Source organism: Aquarana catesbeiana, linkage group LG03 (genome assembly GCF_042186555.1).
Source record: "Aquarana catesbeiana isolate 2022-GZ linkage group LG03, ASM4218655v1, whole genome shotgun sequence".
In the NCBI taxonomy this organism is placed as follows: domain Eukaryota; kingdom Metazoa; phylum Chordata; class Amphibia; order Anura; family Ranidae; genus Aquarana; species Aquarana catesbeiana.
The window spans coordinates 307,057,619-307,079,798 of NC_133326.1; the positions used below are offsets into that span (position 1 = coordinate 307,057,619).

The 22,180-nt window shown below is 40.8% G+C and overlaps 1 protein-coding gene across 1 annotated transcript in view; it reads right to left on the minus strand.

The window, feature by feature from the left end:
- LOC141133958 (dynein axonemal heavy chain 3-like) overlaps positions 1-22,180 on the minus strand; it is a 3,453,856-nt gene that overhangs the window by 1,692,544 nt on the left and 1,739,132 nt on the right. The gene's annotated exons all lie outside the window — the stretch shown is intronic.

Here is a 22,180-nt window from a genome sequence, read left to right on the forward strand (position 1 = left end):
AGCTACCAGGAATGATGGCTTTATACCATCCAAAGCTTTACCAAGCCTCTGGGACCTGGAAAAAAAGTTATTACGATTTTGCTAAAACAAAATGTACTAAAATGTTGCTAAAATGTACTATTTAATAAGGCTGGTGAGTGCAAAATCAGGCTCACTTCAGCTTCTAGCCTCAGTTTGTTCAACTAAGCTTTGGCAAAAAAAAAAACTGGAAGCTAATTGGTTTCTATGCAGAAGTGAGCCTCTCCAGCTTTAGTAAATACACCCCATTGTCTTCTCCACATCAGCTAGAAGCCTTGGATCCCCCAACCATTGTATGTGAGAAAGCTACATGACACATACACATAGAAGCCTGCCAACCAGTGTCTCACATACCCTCCCCTACTGCTCAGACCTTTGGGAAGAAGAATATTTTAGCAATATACAGTGGGCCTATTACTATCCATTAGCATTCCCTTGCTGGGTCCATGGCCTGTGTTCTACATAAAATTTTAAATCTTGAAAAGTCAAACCATCTTGTGATTCTTGCATTGTCACCTTCATTCTGGGATATCCACTTTAGAGGAGAATGGTCTGTAACCAATCTGAACGGTCTATCCAAAAGATAGTACCTCATTAACTCTAGTGCTCACTTTATGGCCAGACACTACATTTCCACTATTAAATAGTTCCTCTTTGCAGGAGATAGTTTACAGGTGAAGTATAACACTGGATAGTTTTTTTCCCATTTCCTGAGGGTGCTCCCAGGACAAGATCAGAGGTATCAGAGGTTTGTAAAAGAAATTCTTGACTGAAGTTGGAGGTGGTTAAGATTGGTCCCTTACTCAATACTATCTTCAGATGGTGAGATCTGTAAATGGACCTGCTATAGTAGCAAATTTAGGCACAAATCTCAAGCAGTATCCTACAATCTCTGTAAAGGCTCTGACCCATTATTTTTATACTGGCTGGGTCCTCAACAACCCCCCCCCCCCCAATTAAATGCTGTGGCCCTTATACTGCATTCTTCCATTCTTCCAGGGCCATTGCACATTTTTTGATTGGGCTGTTAACCTGGCCTATTGAATGAAATCTAGAACTGCCTGGACCATCTGGAGGTGGGAATCACAATTTAAGTGGTTGTAAACTATTATTTATACCTAGCGAAGTGACTGGTCTCAGGGGATACACAGATGAAACAGATCCTCCAATATAAGCTGTTTATCTACAGCCCTCTCTGCTCTATATCTAAGTCCAGAATTTACAGAGGATGTCTGAGTTTAAGAAAGCAGGGGGCGGTGAGATGAAGTTACAACCTGCAGAGCTCAGTGAGATATTATTTGGGACACACCCCCACCACACAGCATACAGGAACAGAGCTGAGGCTGTCAATCACAGGCTGTTTTCTGGAGGCCCCTCCCCTGTCACCTTTCTTCTTTTGGTGTCAAGAAAACTTATCAGAAGTGTATCATGCAGACGAACCAGGCAGTAGACCAAAAAGACACTCTGGTTTGAGACAAGTATATATTATAGAGGGATATGTTCTGTTCATATTTCATGTCAGAGGTTTACAACCACTTTAACCACCTCAATACAGGGCACTCAAACCCCCTTCCTGCCCAGACCAATTTTCAGCTTTGGGTGCTCTCACAATTTAATGGCAATTACTCAGTCATGCAACACTGTACCCAAATGAAATTTGTGTCCTTTTTTTCACACAAATAGAGCTTTATTTTGGTGGTATTTAATCACTAATGGGTTTTTTATTTTTTGTGCTACAAATAAAAAAAGACAGTAAATTTTGTGAAAAAATGCCTTTCTTTGTTTTTGTCATAAAATTTAGCAAATTAGTAATTTTTCTTCATAAATTTTGACCTAAATTTATACTGCTATATATCTTTGGTAAAAATAACCCACATTAGTGTATAATATTTGGTCTTTGTGAAAGTTAGAGTCTACAAACTTTGGTGCCAATCACTGAAAATTGAAAACATCTGATCAGGCCTTCAGTACATCAGGTGAATCTCATTTCTTGAGGTACTAACAAGTCAGAAAAGTAGAAATACCCCCCAAATGACCCCTTTTTTAGAAAGTAGACATTACAAGGTATTAAGTAGCATGGTGAGTTTTTTTAAGTTGTAATTTTTTTCCCACAATTCTTTGCAAAAGGAAGATTTTTTTTTTTTTTTTTTTTTCAAAATTGTCATATTAACTGGTTATTTCTCTCACAGAGCATATGCATACAAAAAAATTACACCCCAAAATACATTCTGCTACTCCTCCTGAGTATTGGGATACCACATGTGTGAGACTTTTACACAGCCTGGCCACATTCAAAGACCCAACATTGAAGTAGACCATCAGGCGATCTACGAGCATAAATTGCACATCTCAATTCTCAACCACCTATTACACTTTTGAAGGCCCTGGAGCACCAGGACAATGGAATTGCCCACAAAATGACCCCATTTTGGAAAGAAAATACCCCAACTTATAATCTATGAGGCATAATGAGTCTTTTGAAAGGTTATTTTTTTCCAGAAGTTTTTGGAAAATATGGAAAAAAAATAAACGCTTTTTATTTATTTTTATTTTTTTACACAAAGTTGTCCATTTATAAGATATTTCCAACACATAGCAAAAATGACACCCCAAAATACATTCTGCTACTCCTGAGTATAGGGATACCACGTGTGAGACTTTTACACAGCTTGGCCACATACAGAGGCCCAACATCCAAGTAGCACCATCAGGCGTTCTAGGCGCATACATTACATAGATAATTTCCTGCCAACCTATCATTTTTAAAGGCCCTTCATATTTCTAACACATAGCATGTACATACCAAGAATTACAATCAAAAATAAATTCTATTGCGGAAAGGGTAAAAAAAAGTATTACCTGTGCTTTTAGTAGTGTCCACAGAAGAGAGCACTGGTCCAGGCAGCAGTCAGGGATGTGCTTAGCGACAGCAATAGTAATTATCCAGGCAGCAGGCAGGAATATTGTCTATAGTCAGCACAAGGATATTGTCAGCACAGCCAAAGCATTTGTCCATAGAAATTGTCCAGGCAGAGACAGCCAGCACAGCCATAATATTGGTCCTGGTACACTTACCTGCAGACACTCATTATTGTACCGCTCTCCAGCACTTCATAAACATACTGCCTCTTGCTACAGCTAATTATTTGCATAGTCCAGGTAGCAGGTAGAGGTGTGGTCCGTTCATGCGGCAGGCAAAGGCATGATGGCAGTAAGGCAGCAGCAGGCTGAGGGCCGCAATCGGGTAAGACCTGTGCACAAGGATAGAGGCTTCGACCCACCCAAATCTCTATGAAGCCTCCGGACTCCAGACCCTAATCCGGAAATTACAAAACTCGGAGAAAAAAAAAAAATTGTTTTCTCCATCTGGAAAAACTATTCTAGAGCCCCTCACATATGTGAGACCCCTGTGGACTACAGTAGCAGGGCAACAGATCAGTCCAAGCGGTAGGCAAAAGCATAGTCCATAAAACAGGCCAGAGTCAGTTCACGTGCAAGCAGTCCAAGCGGTAGGCAGAAGCATAGTCGCAAAACAGGCCAGGGTCAGTTCATGTGGAAACAGTTCAAACGGTAAGCAGAGGCATAGTCAAACAGGCCAGGGTCAGTTCACGTGGAAGGCAGTGGCATGGTTATTTGGGGAAGCATGGAAAATGATCAGCACAGATAATGAAAATGGGGGGAAAATATGGGCTAATATTTTAGGGATGTATGATAGTTTGAAGCATTCACCAATGCAAAGGCCAGGTTGGGAGGGACACTGGGGACAATGGAAGCTGGTATCTTTTCGAAATCCTCTCTTGCTGCGCACGTGACATCTTTTTTGCCATCTTTGGCCTGCTTCCGATGGTGGAATGTTGTACGAGAAGTGGCGTTCATGAAGTCGGCTAACAGCATCAGAGCGAAGGTCTTCTGGGAGGGTCTTTGTTGATAGATGAGGGATGTGACTACTACTTCTATGAATTTTAGGAAGGGGGCAGAGCTTTCTGTGGATTTTGTGTAGACTATGTAGGAATTGTAAACGGCCAAATGGATGAGATAAATTGCTACCTTCTTGTACCAGAATCGGGACCTCCTTATTGACAAATAGAGCTCAATCATTTGATCATTGAAATCCACCCCCCCATGTAGAGGTTATAATCTTGGACATATGTCATTTTTTCAATGGGACCTCTTCTTCGCTGAACTACAAACGGTAGTGTCATCATGAATGGTGGACATCATGTGCACGTTCCTGTTATCCTTCCACCTCAAGGCCAGCACTTCATTGCATCTCAGTGTTGCTCTTTCCCCCCTTTGCAGCTTTTTGCTTACTATAGATTGTGGGAAGCCCTTCCTATTTTTTCTTGAGGTTCCGCAGGCCAGGGTTTTTTTGATATATAGGGGTCTGAAAAGGGGCAGGCTGGTATAAAAGTTGTCGAGGTAAATGATATCCTTTTTTCAGAAGTGGGTAAGCCAGGTCCCATACGATTTTTCCAGTTGTGCCCATGTAGGCCAGGCACTCAGGGGGCTGGAGCTGGGAATCTCCTCCTTCATATATGCGGAACGCATACAGATATCCCGTGGCTCTCTCACAGAGCTTGTAAAATTTTACTCCATATTTGGCCTTTTTGATAGGAATATATTGTTTTATTCCTAGCCGGCCTGAAAAATGGTACCAGGGACTCATCCACACATATATTCTTCTCGGGGACATAGAGTTCTGCAAATCGTTGGGAAAATAAATTTACCAGCCGGCGAATCTTATATAACTTATCGGAATTTGGATGATTGCGGGGAGGGCACTGTGTGTTGTTAAAATGAAAGAATCTCATATCGGGACCTGGGCGTTGCGGCAGAATACATGGGCATATGGTGCATGGGGTTGGTGGACCAATAGGCATGTCCTTCATTTTTTTTGTAAGCCCCATGTTTAGGGTGAGGCCCAAAAACAATTTGAACTCCTCCAAATTTAGATCTCTCCACTCAAACGGACGGGCATAAGATGATTGGGCATTGCTGGCAATATACTACTGGGCATACAAATTTGTCTGGTCCACAATAAATTGCAGCATAGTGTCAGGCAAAAAACAGGTGAAAGCAATCAATCTCAGTGAAAGGGGGAATAATTGGTGATCCCGAGTTGGAAGGCAGCCATGTTGGGTTGGCAAGACCATCTGGCATGTATGTAGCAGCCCTGGCTCTTGGGGGACGTGACACTCCAGTAGTTGGGGGAGTTGAATTTCCTGTGCTGGTACTCAGGTGTGATGTGGCAGCACTGGTACTGGGCCTCGGCATTTATGTACTGGGCCTTTGTTCCTGGGGCCTATCGCTGGTGGCAGCGCTGGTACTGGGCCTGGGAATATAAACCTGATTGCTGGCGGCTGCCTGGTTTCCAGAGTGTCGTGCCCTTTTAGGAGGGACCCATTCTTCATCCGAATCATTACTACTCTCGATTGGTTCAAATGCCAAATTTGATTTGGAATTGGAATCTGATGAGAACTCCCCGGTGCTCTCATCAGTCATGGAGAGGATCTGGAATGACTCCTCACTAGTATATACTCTTTTGGACATGGCTGTGTGGTGGGTAGCTGTGCGACGGGTGACAGATGGGTGGCAGGTGACGGTCACTGATGGGCTGTGCGATGGGTGGCAGGTGACATTCACTGAGGTGATTATGGTGTGATGGGTGACAGGGCACGGTCACTGATGGGTGACAGGGCACGGTCACTGATGGGTGATGGTCACTGATGGGTGACAGACCACGGTCACTGATGGGCGATGGTCACTGATGGGTGACAGACCACGGTCACTGATGGGTGACGGGTGCACTGCTGATAGTCACTGATGGGTCACTGGTGGGTGACAGGGCACGGTCACTGGTGAGTGATGTGTGACAGGGCACGGTCACTGGTGGGTGACAGTTGCACCGCTGATGGTCACTGATGGCAGTCTCTTATGTGACAGGTGCACTTTTATGGGGTGACTGTTGGGTGACAGATGACAATTGGGGGGGGGGGCGATGGGACAGGTGTGGTGTGCAGACACTACTAAACATAGATCTGTAACTCACTGCTCCTGGCTCTTCTCTCCTCACTGGAAATGGTGTGTGTGTGTGTGTGTGGAGAGAAGAGCTGGTAACAGCTAGTGACAGCTCTATGTTTACATTTAGTGATCGGCTGTGATTGGATCACAGCCGATCACGTGGTACACAGCCCTGGCCAATGGCTGTGTACTATCGTCGGTGACTAGCAGTGTTCCCGGGAACACGCCGCCACCGCCGTGCATGCGCGCTCACGATCGCGCGCACGCGCGGTGCAATGCGGGAGTTACCATTCGTGAGTGGCCGTGACTTCATCACGGCCGATCACGTGGTAAACAGCCATGCCCAGTGGCTGTTCACCCCTGTCGGTGACGAGTGGTGTCTCGGTGAAACGCCGCCACCGTCAGTACAGGGCTGTGCGCACACGATTGCGCGCATGCCCTGTTTAAACGGGCTCACGTCATATGACGTCTGGCCAGAACTAGAGCCTTACCGTCCCGCCGACAGTGGGCGGTAAGCTAGTGGTTAAGAATAAAAAAGAAATCATCATCTAGATATGCTTTGTGGGGTTCATGAATACAGTCCATCATTGCTTTGAATGAGGCCAGAGATCGATATAAGCAATTTGGTCTCACAAAACCTGCATTTTCCTTCCCTCAGCCTGTTGAGAGAACCTGTCGATAAGCTTTAGCAAGACTGATGGTGGTAACTGTACCAACTAGGGATGAGCCTGATGTTTGAGTCGAATATAAGTTCGACTCGAACATTGGGTGTTTGCCCGTTCGCCAAATGTAGAACATTATGGGGTGTTTGAGGCAAATTCAAGTGACGCAGAATGACCCATAATGCACTGCGAAATCGCAGTGCATTGGCGTCCTATGATTGGCCAAATCATTTACCTGACCTTGCATGCTTTGGCCAATCATAGCGCGCTCTGCTGAGAGTGCCATAATTGGCCAAAGGCAGGGTTCCTTTGGCCAGTCATGGCTCAGGGGGCTAAGTCCACGTCCCATACTATGTAAGGCTACTTATATAGCGACCGTACATAGTGTAATGAACGAGAGCAGCAAAATTACATTTTAAAAGGAAAACATTTCATTTAAAACTGCTCGTGGCTGTAATGTATTGCCGTATTCTGGCAATATAGATAAAAATCATTGAAAAAAACAGCATGAGTCCCCCCCCCCGCAGTCCATTACCAGGCTCTTCAGGTCTGGTATGGATATTAAGAGGAACCCAAGGCCAACATTTAAAAAAAAAAAAATGGTGTGAGGGTCCCTCCTAAAATCCATACCAGGCCCTTCAGGTCTGGTATGGATTTTAAGGGGGAACCCCACACCAAAATTTAAAAAAAATGGCGCGGGGGTCCCCTCAAAATCCGTACCAGACCCTTATCCAAGCACGCAACCTGGCAGGCCACAGGAAAAGGGGGGGATCTGAGAGCACCCCCCTCCTGAACAAGAGCAGGCCACATGCCCTCATCATGGGGAGGGTGCTTTGGGGTCCCCCAAAACACCTTGTCCCCATCCACACAACCCTTGCCTGGTGGTTGTGGGGGGATTATGGGAATCTGGAAGCCCCTTTTAACAAGCCCCCAGATTCCACCCCCCCCATGTGAATGGGTATCAGGTACATTGTACCCCTGCTCATTTAACAAAAAAAGTGTCAAAAAATTCAAAATGACAGGAGACAGTTTTGGACAATTCCTTTATTAAAAAAAAAAAGTCTCGCAATGTCCATTCATCTTCAATCACGCCACCCAATGGACCCTAAAAATAAAAAATGGAAAAATTCTGCTTCGATGGGAGACGTCCCGCTGACCGCAGCCTTTTTGCGATGACAGCTGTTATATAGTCGAAGGGTGAGGTCACATGATGTCAGAAGAGGGTGGGGTCACCCGGTTACCGGTTATGTCACTGGGTGGCCCGCCCTTGTCTATATAACTGCTGTAATTGCGAAAAGGCTGCAGTCGACGGGACGCCTCCCATCGAGGTGGAGTTTTTCCATTTTTTCACTGTGATTGAAAATGGATTTACATTGCAATAAAGGAATTGTCAAAAACTGTCTCTTGTCATTTTTACTTTTTTGACACTTTTTTGGGTGAATTAGTAGGGGTACAATGTACCTGATACCCATTCACATGGGGTTGCTGGGACCTGGTGGTCCAGATTCCAATAAGCCCCTCACCCACAGATCCCCACAACCACCGGGCAAGGGTTGTGTGTATGAGGTTCCCCTTAATATCCATACCAGATCTAAAGGGCCTGGTATGGATTTTGGGGGGGACCCCCATGCTATTTTTTATTTATTTATTTTTTTTTATTTTGGTGTGGTGTTCCCCTTAATATTCATACCAGACCCAAAGGACCTGTTATGGTCTGGGGGGAACCCATGACAATTTTTTCAATGATTTTTATGTATATTGCCGGGACCTGACAATACATTACAGCCGCAAGCAGTTTTAAATGACATTTTTTTTTCCTTTAGAAATGTCATTTTGCTGTGGTACTGTTATAAACATGGGAAAGATGCACTACTTTACAGCAGACTAAGGAGACCCCTCCCCCCCAGGCATTTAAAGGAATATTTCATTTTTAGGGTTTTACTTTAAGCATTGTTAAAATCACTGTTCCTGAAAAAACTACTGTTTTTAAAACTTGTTTTTGCATGGATACCCCCTGGGGCAGGACCCAGGTCCCCATACAGTTTTTATGGCAATAACTTGCATATAAGCCTTTAAAATGAGACTAAAAAATGCACAATCGTGATAAATTGTGTGAGTGATTCTGCGCAACAATTAATCAATCCATAATGCTAATGCATGAAAACTGCACACCTAAAAAATTTTCACAGTAAAAGAACCATAGTAAATACAAATGTGCATCAAAAGTGAGTGTCCTTCAATGATGGGAAAGACATAAAACGTGAATCAAAGTGACTAGGTGCTAATCAATCACATAAATCACATAAAAAACATATAAACTGTGACTGGTAGGTGAACATGCGTTGCTGGGTGATCTGGTGACTGTTCGTAGCAATGGATATCCACTAGGGGCTCCCAGAACTCTCACCTTAGTGACACAATAAAAGTGCCTATGTGCTTTCAGTGGATCTGTGCTTGTTCTGGTCCAGTAGTAGTGGTGGCGTCCTAATCCGTCTTAGGGGAGACGACACTTCCTCCGATATATGGGCTCCATATAAGGGTGATTAAAGGTAAAGGACTCCGATAGTGTAATAATGTTAAGCCAAGGAATTTATTAAAATATAGTAGCTGCTTACATTAAAGTAAACGACAAAGCGCCAAACAACAGTGGAACAAGCGTGTTAGCGGTACCCGCTACGTCACTTCCGGTCCGCACTACGTATTTCCAGTTACGTCCTACGCGTTACGTCATATCACGTGACTTCTTCAGGGCACCGGATTGGCTAACGCCATGGTCATTTTATATCATTGGGACAGGAAGTGGAGAAAACTCCATTTTGTTGTAGACCAAGTAAATGTTTATACCGCGGCCATTTTTGAGAGGGCAATGACGCTAGATGTTAATTAATAAAGTTGTATTCAAACAAAACCGAAAAAAAAGTTAAAAACGATTCAGATCTGTTCCTTATTGTTTGAATGGTAGTTAAAAACTGTAGTGTAATCACAGATCAAATCCCCACCCGCTCCGACTGTGATTAAATTTATTCTACATCTGCATAATGTACATTTAATCTTAAGAATAAGTATAGAAAGTATTAACCCTTTACTAAACACAATAATAAAATTAGCCTATTAAAATAGATAAAAAATATCTCATTATTAGAGTAAAAATGTGGATAAAAAATGAGCACTTTTGATTTTTCACGTTTGTGTCCCATGGACTTTAACTGTGTTTGCACAAATTTTTTGCCTGTTCGCATGTTCTGCTGCGAACTGAACCGGGGGGGGGGGTGTTCGGTTCATTCCTAGTACCAACCTTTCTTTCAACCAATCCATCCAGGGCATATGAGAAGTGTTACATTTGGATATTTTTTTCCTGAAGTTATTACAAAACCTCTGGCTGACATGAGCACTAGAGATGAGCAAATATGTCTGGGTTCGATTTGTGGGGTTTTTTTTTCCTCCATTTCCTCCATTTTGAAATTTGTGGATCTCATTGCAGTTCATAGGGGGATTAATCCTGATGTAAAATTTTGGCCATTTTTGGGGACGAATAGGCAAATTATTGTTAGAAAGGAACATAGGGAGCTGAGCACACTGCCATGGGGGACGTCTAGCAAAGCAAAAGCAAAAATAATCAAATTAAATACCATACAGTGGGGAGAGGATCCTTTTTTAATGTGGTTTTGAAGGCGACATGGAAAAAACATCAATAATTTTAACCCATTCTTTGTCACTGATATAAGACTTACGTCGGCAGCAGCAGGGGTATTTACACACACGCCCGTCTAGCAGAAGTGTATTTTATTTTTCAAGCCGACTTTGGCAAAAAATTCAAGTAACAAATATAAAAAAAAAAAATGTTAAAGTCCCCCCCCCCCCCTCCAGGACCATTAAAAAAATGTATGGTCCGGGTGTGGCTAATGAAAACAATTGCGCTACACATGTCACATATCATTGTGAGTGAGAGCAATAGTTCTAGGATGTCGGCTATGGACAAAAATTTGGGTACTAAAGTTTGTCACCATTTAACGAGAGCCCACAACTTTAACATGCTGAGTATTTATTTACTTAGCACAATATCATCGGTTATGTTTTGCCAAAAAATAATGGGTAAATATGGGTAATATATTGTGTCTGTGTGCCCTAAAACTACCTTTAGTGTATTTTTTACTGAAAATATGTATTTGATGAACAGTTGTGCTAATATAATGTGAGGTAAAAATTGCAATTTGCACAATTTTATTTTCCAGGGTCTCTGCTCTCTGAAAATATGTAATATTTGGTGGTTTTAACTAATATTCAGGCTTAATATTCAGGCATTTTAACACAAGTGCAAAAAAAAAAAATGCAACAGCGATGCATGCTCCTTTTTTCTTTTTTTTTTTTTTTTTTTTATGCGAAAAGCCATGCTGTCAGGGAAAAAAAAAAAAAAAATTATATATATATATATATATATATATTTATATATATATATATGTTTATATATGTGTGTTTATGACCATATTTTTGGAAAATTTTAGATATCCAACCTCTGTGAAAGTCCATTGTTCACTGATCCTCCACCATACCTGTCCTAAAGGTAATAAATTATTACAGTAACTGATTGTTAGGGATGAGATTTTGACCCAGGTCCAACATGAGTGCGAGGTGGACTTGATGAACTAATGCAACCTTTTGGCACACTTCCGAGCTGGTGTAATGAAAACAGATAGGGTGGGCATCCCTCATTGACACCCCCCAGGATCTCAAGCAGTGTGCTTTACATTATCGCAGTGTGGGTCTATCTGTCATTTAGTGAATGGGAATGTGAAATGTAAAGATCAGTGGGCATTAAGTCATCATGATCAATGATGAGCCTAAATGCCCTGCATTTGGTTTGACAGGAGTTCACTGAACCTAAAAGAAGCTTGGATGCCAATCCCAAACCCCATTAAAATCAATGGGAGCTTGATCTGTCAAATTAAAAATGCCCATTTTCTTGTCTAATAGGCAAAGTAATATAAAAAAAAATAGCATGAGGGTGGGTCCTACTCTCTCCATCTGCTTGAGCTGCCATTGGCTATATAAAGGAAAGGGCGAGGATAGTGGTAACATCATTGCTCAAATTGGCCATGGCCATATTTGGGTAATGTTGTTCTCCATATATGGCCATATCTAGGAAATTATATAACCTGTTCCAACCCCTGCCTATTTGCTTATTTGACTGGGGATTCCTGGGCATGTAAGTGAATGGGACAGGTGACGTCAGTGGCTGGTAAGAGTTTCCTTAGCAACCATCAAACACTAGAAACTGCCATGTTCATCTACACCAAAAATATTCGGTGTTCCAACAAACTTCCAAACGGCCAGAGGTTGGTCTGAACTAAAGTTTTGACCAAACAATCAATGCTAGATATCAATGGATGTCTGGATTGCTTGGATTACATCATTGGATATTGTGATTGGGTTGAATTTACTTAATTTCTAAGGTGTGTGTGTGATATCTGGGGACCACCTTATTAAAAAGGGAGGGTGTTCCATATTCTGAAATAAATCCTCCCCTTAGTATCACAAGGTCTTTCTTCAGGCATTGGAGGTAGGGAACATGCCCATGTCCCACAACATTGGAACAAGGATACCTTGCTGGTGGGGAGCTTTTCTGCCAATTTTGAAAGGCATGTGACCTGGTCTGGTACAGGATAGGGGGGCTACATTCTTGATGGGGGCCCCCCCTTTCTTGGGTCAGCAGCAAGCATGAGGAGGTTCATCCACACTATTTGTCCTGGTTCCTATTGTTTCTGCATGCCTGGATAAGGGTCTGGGTGGAATTTTAAGGGGAACTCAACACCATTTTTTCCTTATTTATTTAATGCATACCATCACTTTTAATTCACTCTGCCCCCCCCCCCACATTATAGGAGTGAATGCTCTTTCAAATTCAAATCCCCCACATGTGCAGTGTGCCCTTTTCAAGGTAACTACTTTTAACATACTACACCCTTATTAAAAATGTAGTTAATGACTGAGAATAGACAGAGTGAATTGGGTTAATATAGACTGTTTCAAAGAGGAAAGTAGCTAGCAGTCAGACATTTCTCTACTGTACATCAGCAAGGTCCTGACATCCAAAGGGTGTATGTAAATAAGCAAATAAAAAGAACTGTCTCACCAGGTGAAATCCAGTTTGTCTGACTGGGAATAGAATTAGACCCAGGGGTGTCACGGTAGGCAGCACTGTATTTTTATATTAGGGAATGGGTCAAAATGGAAGGGATCTCCACAGTAGAGAAGCCACATTCTCTGAAATGTTTCCCTTGCATGGCTTCCTCAGAGTATGTAGTCCATATAGAGGTCAGCCTTATGCTACTGAGAGAATAAAACACTCTTCTGTAGTTTTTCCCTCTCCCACAAGTCAATTAGTTTGTTCTTATTAAAAATGGCAAAATATAACATTCACTGCAAACAGTAAATCATTTTTTTCTAAAAAACTATGTAGTGTGCTTTGTCCTATACAGACATCTGTTAGGAAGAGGTTAACTTCATGTTACTAAGAATAAAAAACTGTATACTGTAGTTGTTTCCTCACTCACCAGAAAACAGGTTGATCTTATTGAAAATGACAAAAAAATATTCGCTGCAAACAGAATGACTGAACAATAAAACATAGGACCAAATTCACAAAGACAGGAGGAACGAAAAATGGCTCTCGTTACCCATACCAACCAGTCAGAACTTTGCTTCTATTTTGTAAGCCCCTCTTGAAAAATGACACCTGGAATATGTTTGGTTGCTAGGGGGAACAAGAACAGCCTTTCCTTTTTTAGTCTTTGTGAATTCGGCCCATTGTGTGACTTACCATATACTTATATGAACAAGATATTTTTATAGAGAACCTTATACACGTTTATAAATAAATACTGTTCTACCTAAAATATACATTTCATTTTGCTGCTGGGAGGTCAAATCATGTTAAAATTCAGTATAAGAAAAAAAAGATTGTCATTAACTACTTAAAGTGTATGTCTAGTAAACCCCAATAATAAACATTTTATTTGCTCCATTTTGATCTGTTGAATATACCATTTAAAGTGTTGTGTTGTCATAGTCTGTTTAATAAATAAAAAAAAAAAAAAAATACCCATTGATCCTGCCAGAAATCTTGTAATTAATAACGTTCTGTGCACTCTGCCTGTGCTGACTCTTGTCAGTTAGCAATATTCCCAGCTATCTCTGTGGACTACTAAACACCTACCCCTACGTTATGGAGAAGAGGAGGGGGAAGTGTTCAGTAGTCCTTCCCTATGGTGAAAACACAGCTCCCCTATAGATACTACACAGGGAGTGAACAGTGTCAACCAGAGCAGGAAGTGTGTGAAAATATAGGAAAATAAGCCTAAAAAAATAATTCAGGTACTCCATCTTAGGGTCTTTTCTTGAGTTTAGACTCACTTTAAAATCTTTATCACATATACATTCAGTAAATTGCTTGCTGTTAGATAGTGAATAAATCAATCATATTATTGCATTAGTAAATGCACAATCGCCACCTGCAGGATGGGTGTCAACTAAATAAAGTTCCCCATTGTTTTATTTTACCCATAGGGTAGTACTCGCCTGTAATGGTTTCCACTTAATAAGCATGTTGAAAGGTTAAGAAACTTAAATCCAGACGTTTCATTTAAACTGCTATAGCCTGGGCTGAATGTGGAGTTTTCATTTAAAACAGTATATATAAAATAGACCTACACCCACTTTGTAAGCTGTGAAAAGTTTAAATGACTATTTTAAATTTACAAAGCAAAGGGCCTTAACATATATCATTATTCTCAACTTTTTATTTTTATGGCAGCAAGATTTTTTTTATTACAAACTTTATCTAATGATTACTCAATGTTCAGAGATTTTTCTTTGCAACAGTTTGTCTTCTCCAGTGCAAATTGACTCTGCCCCTTTGTTGCTTCATTAAGGATATTAGCAGGGAGTCACATATTAATGAGAAAGCAGCATATAACTATCACTTTCCAGATGATCAGTATCCAGTGACCAGAATGAAGGTTGGGAAGCAAACATTACCATCTCTCTGTTTTGTTTTCTTAAATATTCATTGTCTACAACTTGTAGTTCTACATTGAAATTGACTCAACAATGAAAGTTACAGCATTTAGAATGGAGAGACACATGTTTTATTATTAACACATTTGTGGCCAAAATATGTAGATTATCATTCGCAAGCACTGTGCTCCTTGCTGAGAGAATGTTTATCATGTTAATGCATAGAATGCATTAAGATAAAAATACCTTCTGACTTTACAACCCCTTTAAGACTAGTACACACCACTAGTTTTTTTTCGTTCAACCTGAAAAAAAAAAGAGTCAGCCCAGGTTGGAGCCATTGTACTAACAATATGATGTTAGTACATCGATCTACCCTGCTGAGCTATTGTGTTCTGATAGGGGGACAGCCTCCCCGCCAGAACACTCCGGTCAGCGCTGATCGGGAGACAGTCGGCACACTGTTTTTGGTCATGAGCCTTCTGTCTGACCAGCTGCCAAACACACGGGCCAAATGTTGGCCAGTTTCTTTTGAACTATTGCCGGCTGACATTCAGTCTGTGTGTACTAGGCATTGGACTCAGAAAGAAAGACATAGGAGTTGAGTTACTAAAACTGGAGATTGCATAGAAACCAATCGGCTTCCAGGTTTTTTTTTTTGTCAAAGCTTAAAGCGGAGTTCCACCCAAAAGTGGAACTTCCGCTTTAAGCACTCCTCACCCCCTTACATGCCAAATGGCATGTCATTTTTTTGGGGAGATACCTTCTTTTTAGTGGAACTTCCTGTCCCACTTCCTCCTTCCTATTCTTGGCTGCCTAGGTGACTCCTCCTCCTCTCGCCCTCCCTGCCAGCAATCTTCTGGGACATGTCACGGGTCCCAGAAGATTGCCTGGCCAATAGCAGAGCGTAACGTGACTCACGCATGCGCAGTGCCGCAAAGCTGTAAGCTGTGACAGCCGAGAGCCCACATTTGCTGTGATGGCATCACGGAGAGGAGGGGAGAAGAGTAAGGCTCCAGGCGCCCGCATCGATGGACCATGGGACAGGTAACCCGTGCGACAGGTAAGTGTCTGTTTATTAAAAGTCAGTAGCTACACTTTTTGTAGCTGCTGACTTTTAATAAATGAAAAAAAGGGGGGAACTCCGCTTTAATTGAACAAGCAGAAGTTACAGTATAAGCTGATTGGCTACCATGCACAGCTGCACCAACTTTTGCACACTTTTTAATGACAGATAAAGCTGACAGGATGCAATAGATTATGTTAAAGTCTTTATTTTTATTCAAAATAATTAGTTTTTTTTTACAGTAACAAAATAATTAGTTCATTTTTTCCATCTGTCAGCTTACAAATTATGAGTAGGCTACTTAATGAAACAGTGTTCCAAAAAAATGTCCTTACAAAATAATGTAAACATTTTACACTGTCAGAGCTATTGTCAAGTTAATCAATGTATAGTGATGTTATTAAGTTTGGTCTGGGCATCTATTCCTCAATGACCTAAGATCATGGAAGCATTAACTATTAAGAACCATTGAAAATCAGCTCATTAATAGTAGAGTGACACACATAAGCTCATTCTGGTTTGACAGTACAACTAGAAAAAGAAAGTAAGGAAGCCACAGACATTTTGCTGTGCTTGGGCATGGAGGCACAAAGGTATTCTTTCTGACAGTAGATACAAAAACATTGCATGTTCAGCTTCTTTGAGAATGCATGCTTATGCCATTGGAGAGGTTAGGAGAAGCCACTAAAAGTTATCTTTACTTTCAGGTTGTCAAACGATTTCTTTTTTTTGCTGCTGTCTAAAACATGAGACTATTCTACAATCTGGTAAAAAAAAAATGGATCAAGTGACTGTCTTCCCATGTCTTTGGTTACCAAATCAATCTTCAGTTCATTTGATTATACTGGATACAGGAAAATAAACTGAGAAAGTTTGCTACATATCTTTTCAGTATATTACTTTTAATATGAAAACACTGAAAAATCTGAGTTTCCTTTTGCAAAACTGTATGTCAGTGTTAAACCTTAAAGGAAACCTGTCAGGATAGGAATTTGAGAAATGCTGTCACTGACTTGTTTTTATGGGTGTAGGCTCCATATCTGTCAGTCCTATCCCTCATTAACAGCTTAGTGCAGTGGCAGGACACCTAAAGTATCTACTAGGAAAATGAATTGCCATTTACTAAAGCTAGAATCAGGATGACAGCCCAGCGCTTGCTCTTAGAAAAAGGTCACTTTTCACATTTTATTCTGAGAGCTTCTTTAAAGAGTTGATTCTGCCATTTAACATTTTATCTCCATTTTATCTCCAAAATTATAGGCATATTATGATAAGTATTATTCATATTTAATTAATAACTAATATGCAGCACCCATGTAAACAACAGAATGATTACCTTCTGTACTCAATGTGTTATGTAGAAAAAAATTTAGGGGACTAATAGACCCCTAAATAGCAAAGAACTAGTGCGCAAAACCACACTCACAGAGACCATGGACAATGGTACCAAAATTAGAGCAGCTGCCAACATAAGAGGTGTCCTCACCCACCCTGATGAACAGCATAATAATGGTAAAAGTATGTGGCGCTAATCTAAGTGTACCACTCACAACGATGGACAAAAATTCAACGTGGCAAAAAGCTCAATACTACCTTAATATAAAATACACGTGTTGCCTATAAACGATAAACACTTGCAAAGGGTAAATATGAACCAGTGTGCATGTTATGTTCACATGAACACTGTACTGCAGTAAACACTCCTATCTTCTCTCGTGGAGGAGCAGCAAAACTATACTAGAGTGTTGAATGCTAGTGGTCATTCCTGATAAAATTATGAATAAATAAACCAATGTGCATAATGTTCCTAAAACACACTATGTGAAAATGTGATCACAAATTTAAAATGGGTATTGATGGTGAAAAAATATTACATTAAATAAATAGCAATTCATATAATAAATTATACAGTGTGCATAATAATCCACAACAATAAGTAATCAAGTGCAAAGCAAGGTGACAATCGTGAAAATACATGCATATAGGAATGCGATTCTGAAAAAATGGTTCCAAAATTCAACACCCCTCCCACCTCAAATAGACCCCTGATATCTCAAAGCATATCTTTCATCTCTACAATACTAGGATGCTGGTAAGCCTCTTGTGAAAGCAATACAGCCTAGTAAAAAAATTCCATGCAAGTACACACACACACATACAGAAGAGGAATAATTCTAGGCCTATTATTTCATGTTAACCCTAATTTGGTGAGCTGTAGAAATTATTAAAGCTTTGCCTACAGCTGTGGCCAAATTTTTGAGAATAACACAAATAATAATTTTCACAAAGTCTGCTGCCTCAGTTTTTATGATGGCATTGTGCATATACTTCAGAATGTTATGAAGAGTGATCAGATAAGTTGTAATTAAATGAAAAGTCCACCTTTACCATAAAAATGAACTTAATTCCATAAAAAAACATTTCTACTGCATTTGTGAAGAAGGCTTTAGGGCGCCCAAGAAAGTCCAGCAAGCACCAGGATCTTCTCCTTCAGTTGATTTAGCTGTGGGAAATGGGCACCACCAGTGCAGAGCTTGCTCAGGAATGGCAGCAGGCAGGTGTGAGTGCATCTGCATGCACAGTGAGGCAGAGAATTTTGGAGGATGGCCTGGTGTCAAGAAGGGCATCAAAGAAGCCACTTCTCTCCAGAAAAAAACATCAGCGACAGACTGATATTCTGCAAAAGGTACAGAGATTTGACTGCTGATGACTGGGGTAAAGTCATTTACTCTGATGAATCCCCTTTCAAATTTTTGGGGAATGTGGAGAAATTCTTGTGCAGAGAAGAAAGGGTGAGCATACCATCATACCATACCATCAGTCCTGTCATGCCAACAGCAAAGCATCCTGAGACCGTTCATGTGTGGGGTTGATTCCCAGCCAAGGGAGTGGGCTCACTCACAATTTTGCCTAAGAACAGAGTCATGAATAAAGAATGGTAGAAAATATGGTATATAAAACATCCTCAGAGCAACTTCTCCCAAACATCCAAGAACAGTTTGGTGATGAACAATGCCTTTTCCAGCATGATGGAGCACCTTGCCATAAGGCCAAAGTGATAACTTAGTGGCTTGGGGAACAAAACATTGACATTTTGGGTCCATGGCAAGGAAACTCCCCAGACCTTAAGCCCATTGAGACGTTATAGTCAATCCTCAAGAGGTAGGTAAACAAACACCCCCCCCCACAAATTCTGACAAATGCCAAGCTTTGATTATACAAGAATGGGCTGCCATCAGTCAGGCTGTGGCCCAGAAGTTGATTAACAGCATGCCTGGGTAAATTGCAGAGGTCTTGAAAAAGAAGGGTCAACACTGCAAATATTGGCAATAAAAGCTTTTGACACTTGTAACGAGCCCCTTGCTCGCTCGGTTCCACTCTCCCGACACTCCTCTGCAGCTATAAAATCAGATTGCAGATCGCAACATCTGATGGTTCAGTCCTCCAATGCTCCGGGACTAGAACTACAGCTATGTGCCGTTCTAATCCAGTTGTGTAGCTCAGAACAAACACCAGGCAGGCTGTATGTAAGTTCAACCAGGAATCTCTTTTATTGAAAAATACAGGCTCTTTTATACAGTAAAAGAGGAGGTGTATACCTCTGGCTCATATTACTCTGAACATACACCTGTGACCAGAAACCTAATTAACATGGGCTAATTAACTAATCCCTTTAGACAGCCTAGATGACTCAGACATGACCTTTAGGCCATAATGGCCGTCTTGTAGCTCAGAGAACCCAATCAACATTATCACAATAGCAGAGTTAATTAACACAAACAACAATGGGGATCTAATGACTCTTAGATCCCATACTAGAGACTTATTTACAATACACATTCTAGCAAGCAACAGACAGACAGGCAGCTGGAATTTACATCAGCATCTCCTAACAGTATTTGTCCCAGCATTATGAATCATCCACTATTTCTAATATGGCAAATCCAGGGTCCCCAGAGTCTTTGTGTCCTGGGGGACCAGGACCCGAATCCACAGTAATACCACCTCAAGGGTCCCCAGGCATACAGCTCACAAAGAGCACCGTTCCCCCAAATGCCAGGGCCCACGATCGATCGGCAAGAGGCTAGCATTCAGTCCCCTCCAAAAGTCTCTCTCCCGGCTAGGTCTGTCACAACACTTATGAAATGCTTGTAATTATACTTTAGTATAACATATTAACATCCGAAAAAAAGATCTAAAAACACTGAAGCAGCAGACTTTGTGAAAATTTATATTTTGTGTCATTCTCAAAACTTTTGGCCACGGCTGTACACACAATTTTGAGTATTGGTGTGTCACTATTTTGCAAGTGCAAGCGATTGACATGACACATTTTATTTATTCTACACAATTGAATCTTTTATATTTTCTGCTTTCAGAAAATAATATTGTTTTCATGGTTATAGGTGTTCTTCAGGCCAAAAAAAGTGTGCTTTTGCATGAGTGTAAAAACTGAAAAAATAGTCTGGCAGATGAAGCAATGTTTAGTGACTTTAGTGATTTTTGGCAAGGACACAAGTGCAACCAGGCCCAAGTTCCTTTAGGGACCAATTTCTGGTCCTTGTCATAAATGGCTTGGCCTTACATAGCATAGCTTTTTGCATCTCATTTAATTCCAAACAAAAAGTTTGATTTTTGCTTAATCAATCAATATGTTCATAGGGAAACTGAACAACAAAGGATTATTAACCACTTCCAGACCACAGCACGCTGATATACGTCCTAACTTTGAAGAGGAATATCGTTGTTATGGCAGCAGCTCACTGCCATAAACCTGGTATCCTCTTCTTTGGCTGTCCGGTTTCCGATAATGGTGGTCTCTGTAGTGGATTTGCTGCAAGATCATTTTTATCGGGGGTGGGAGAGGGGCCCCCCTCCCGCCACGCTCCGGTTCCCTCCGCTGCTTACCGGAGCCGTTGGCAGCGGCGGAGGCAATTGGATCCTCTTCCTTGCTGAGTATGGAGACAAGTGAGGGGAAGATGGCCCCCACCCGTCTCCATACCATTTTTGGGGGGCAGAAGCAACGTCAAAAAGTCACTTCCGCCCATAACTCTAGTGTAAATATGAGATATGAGGTCTTTTTGACCCCAGATCTCATATTTAAAAGGTCCTGTCATGCTTTTTTCTATTACAAGGGATGTTTACATTCCTTGTAATAGGAATACAAGTGACACATTTAAAAAAAAAAAAAAAATAACAGTGTAAAAATAAAAAATGAAAGGTAAAGTAAAAAAAAAAAACTTTTTTTTTTTAAACATGCCCCATCCCACCAAGCTCGCGCGCAGAAGCGAACACATACGTGAGCAGTGCTAGCATATGGAAATGGTGTTCAAACCACACATGTGAGGTATCATCGTGATTGGTAGAGCGAGAGCAATAATTCTAGCCCTAGACCTCCTCTGTAACTCAAAACATGCAACCTGTAAAATTTTTTTTAAACGTCGCCTATGGAGATTTTTTAGGGTAGAAGTTTGTCCCCATTCCACGAGCGGGCGCAATTTTGAAGCGTGACATGTTGGGTATCAATTTACTTGGCATAACATTATCTTTCACAATATAAAAAAATGGGCTAACTTTACTGTTGTCTTATTTTTTTATTCAAAAAAGTGTATATTTTCCAAAAAAAGTCTGTTGTAAGACCGCTGAGCAAGTACGGTGTGACAGAGTATTGCAACGACCACCATTCTGTTTTTTAGGGTGTTAGGAAAAAATGTATAATGTTTGGGGGTTCTAAGTAATTTTCTAGCAAAAAAGAATATTTTTAACTTGTAAGCAACAAATCTCAAAAAGAGGCTTGGTCCTTAAGTGGTTAAGGCTTTGAAAGCATTTAAACTGAAAATGCTAAATACATGTTTGATTTCTTCAGGGGATTTTTTTTTTTTTTTAAGTATTTTAAATTATGTCTTTCTGCAAAAACAACATCAAAGACAAGCTTGCAATATGACCCTTATGGATTCAATATTTTGCTAGGAAAACATTACTATTTTTAATCAGCTCTGGGTTTGTGAAAATACTTTTGTTCATTTTTAATTGTTATGTCACCAGTCATAAACTTTTCCTGTCAATTACAAGTTTTCATCAACTATTAGGTCTTTTTATTAAAAAGATGCAATTTAATTACACATATGTAATTTTAAACGGATATGTAGAATATATTAAAATAGTAGTATTGTGTTACTAATAATGAACAGAATGATTTTGGTGAAATTACAAGGTACATATTATGAAAATAAGCCTCTAGTTACACCTTGTTTTGTTGCTTATTCAAAATTTTCTTAAAAATGATCTACCCTTTAGAAATATATCTCATGCAAGCACTGTAACACACCTCTGTCCCACCCTAAACAACTGCTAGCAACCAACCAGTGAAGGGGAATTAAAATGGCATTGTTTGATAATA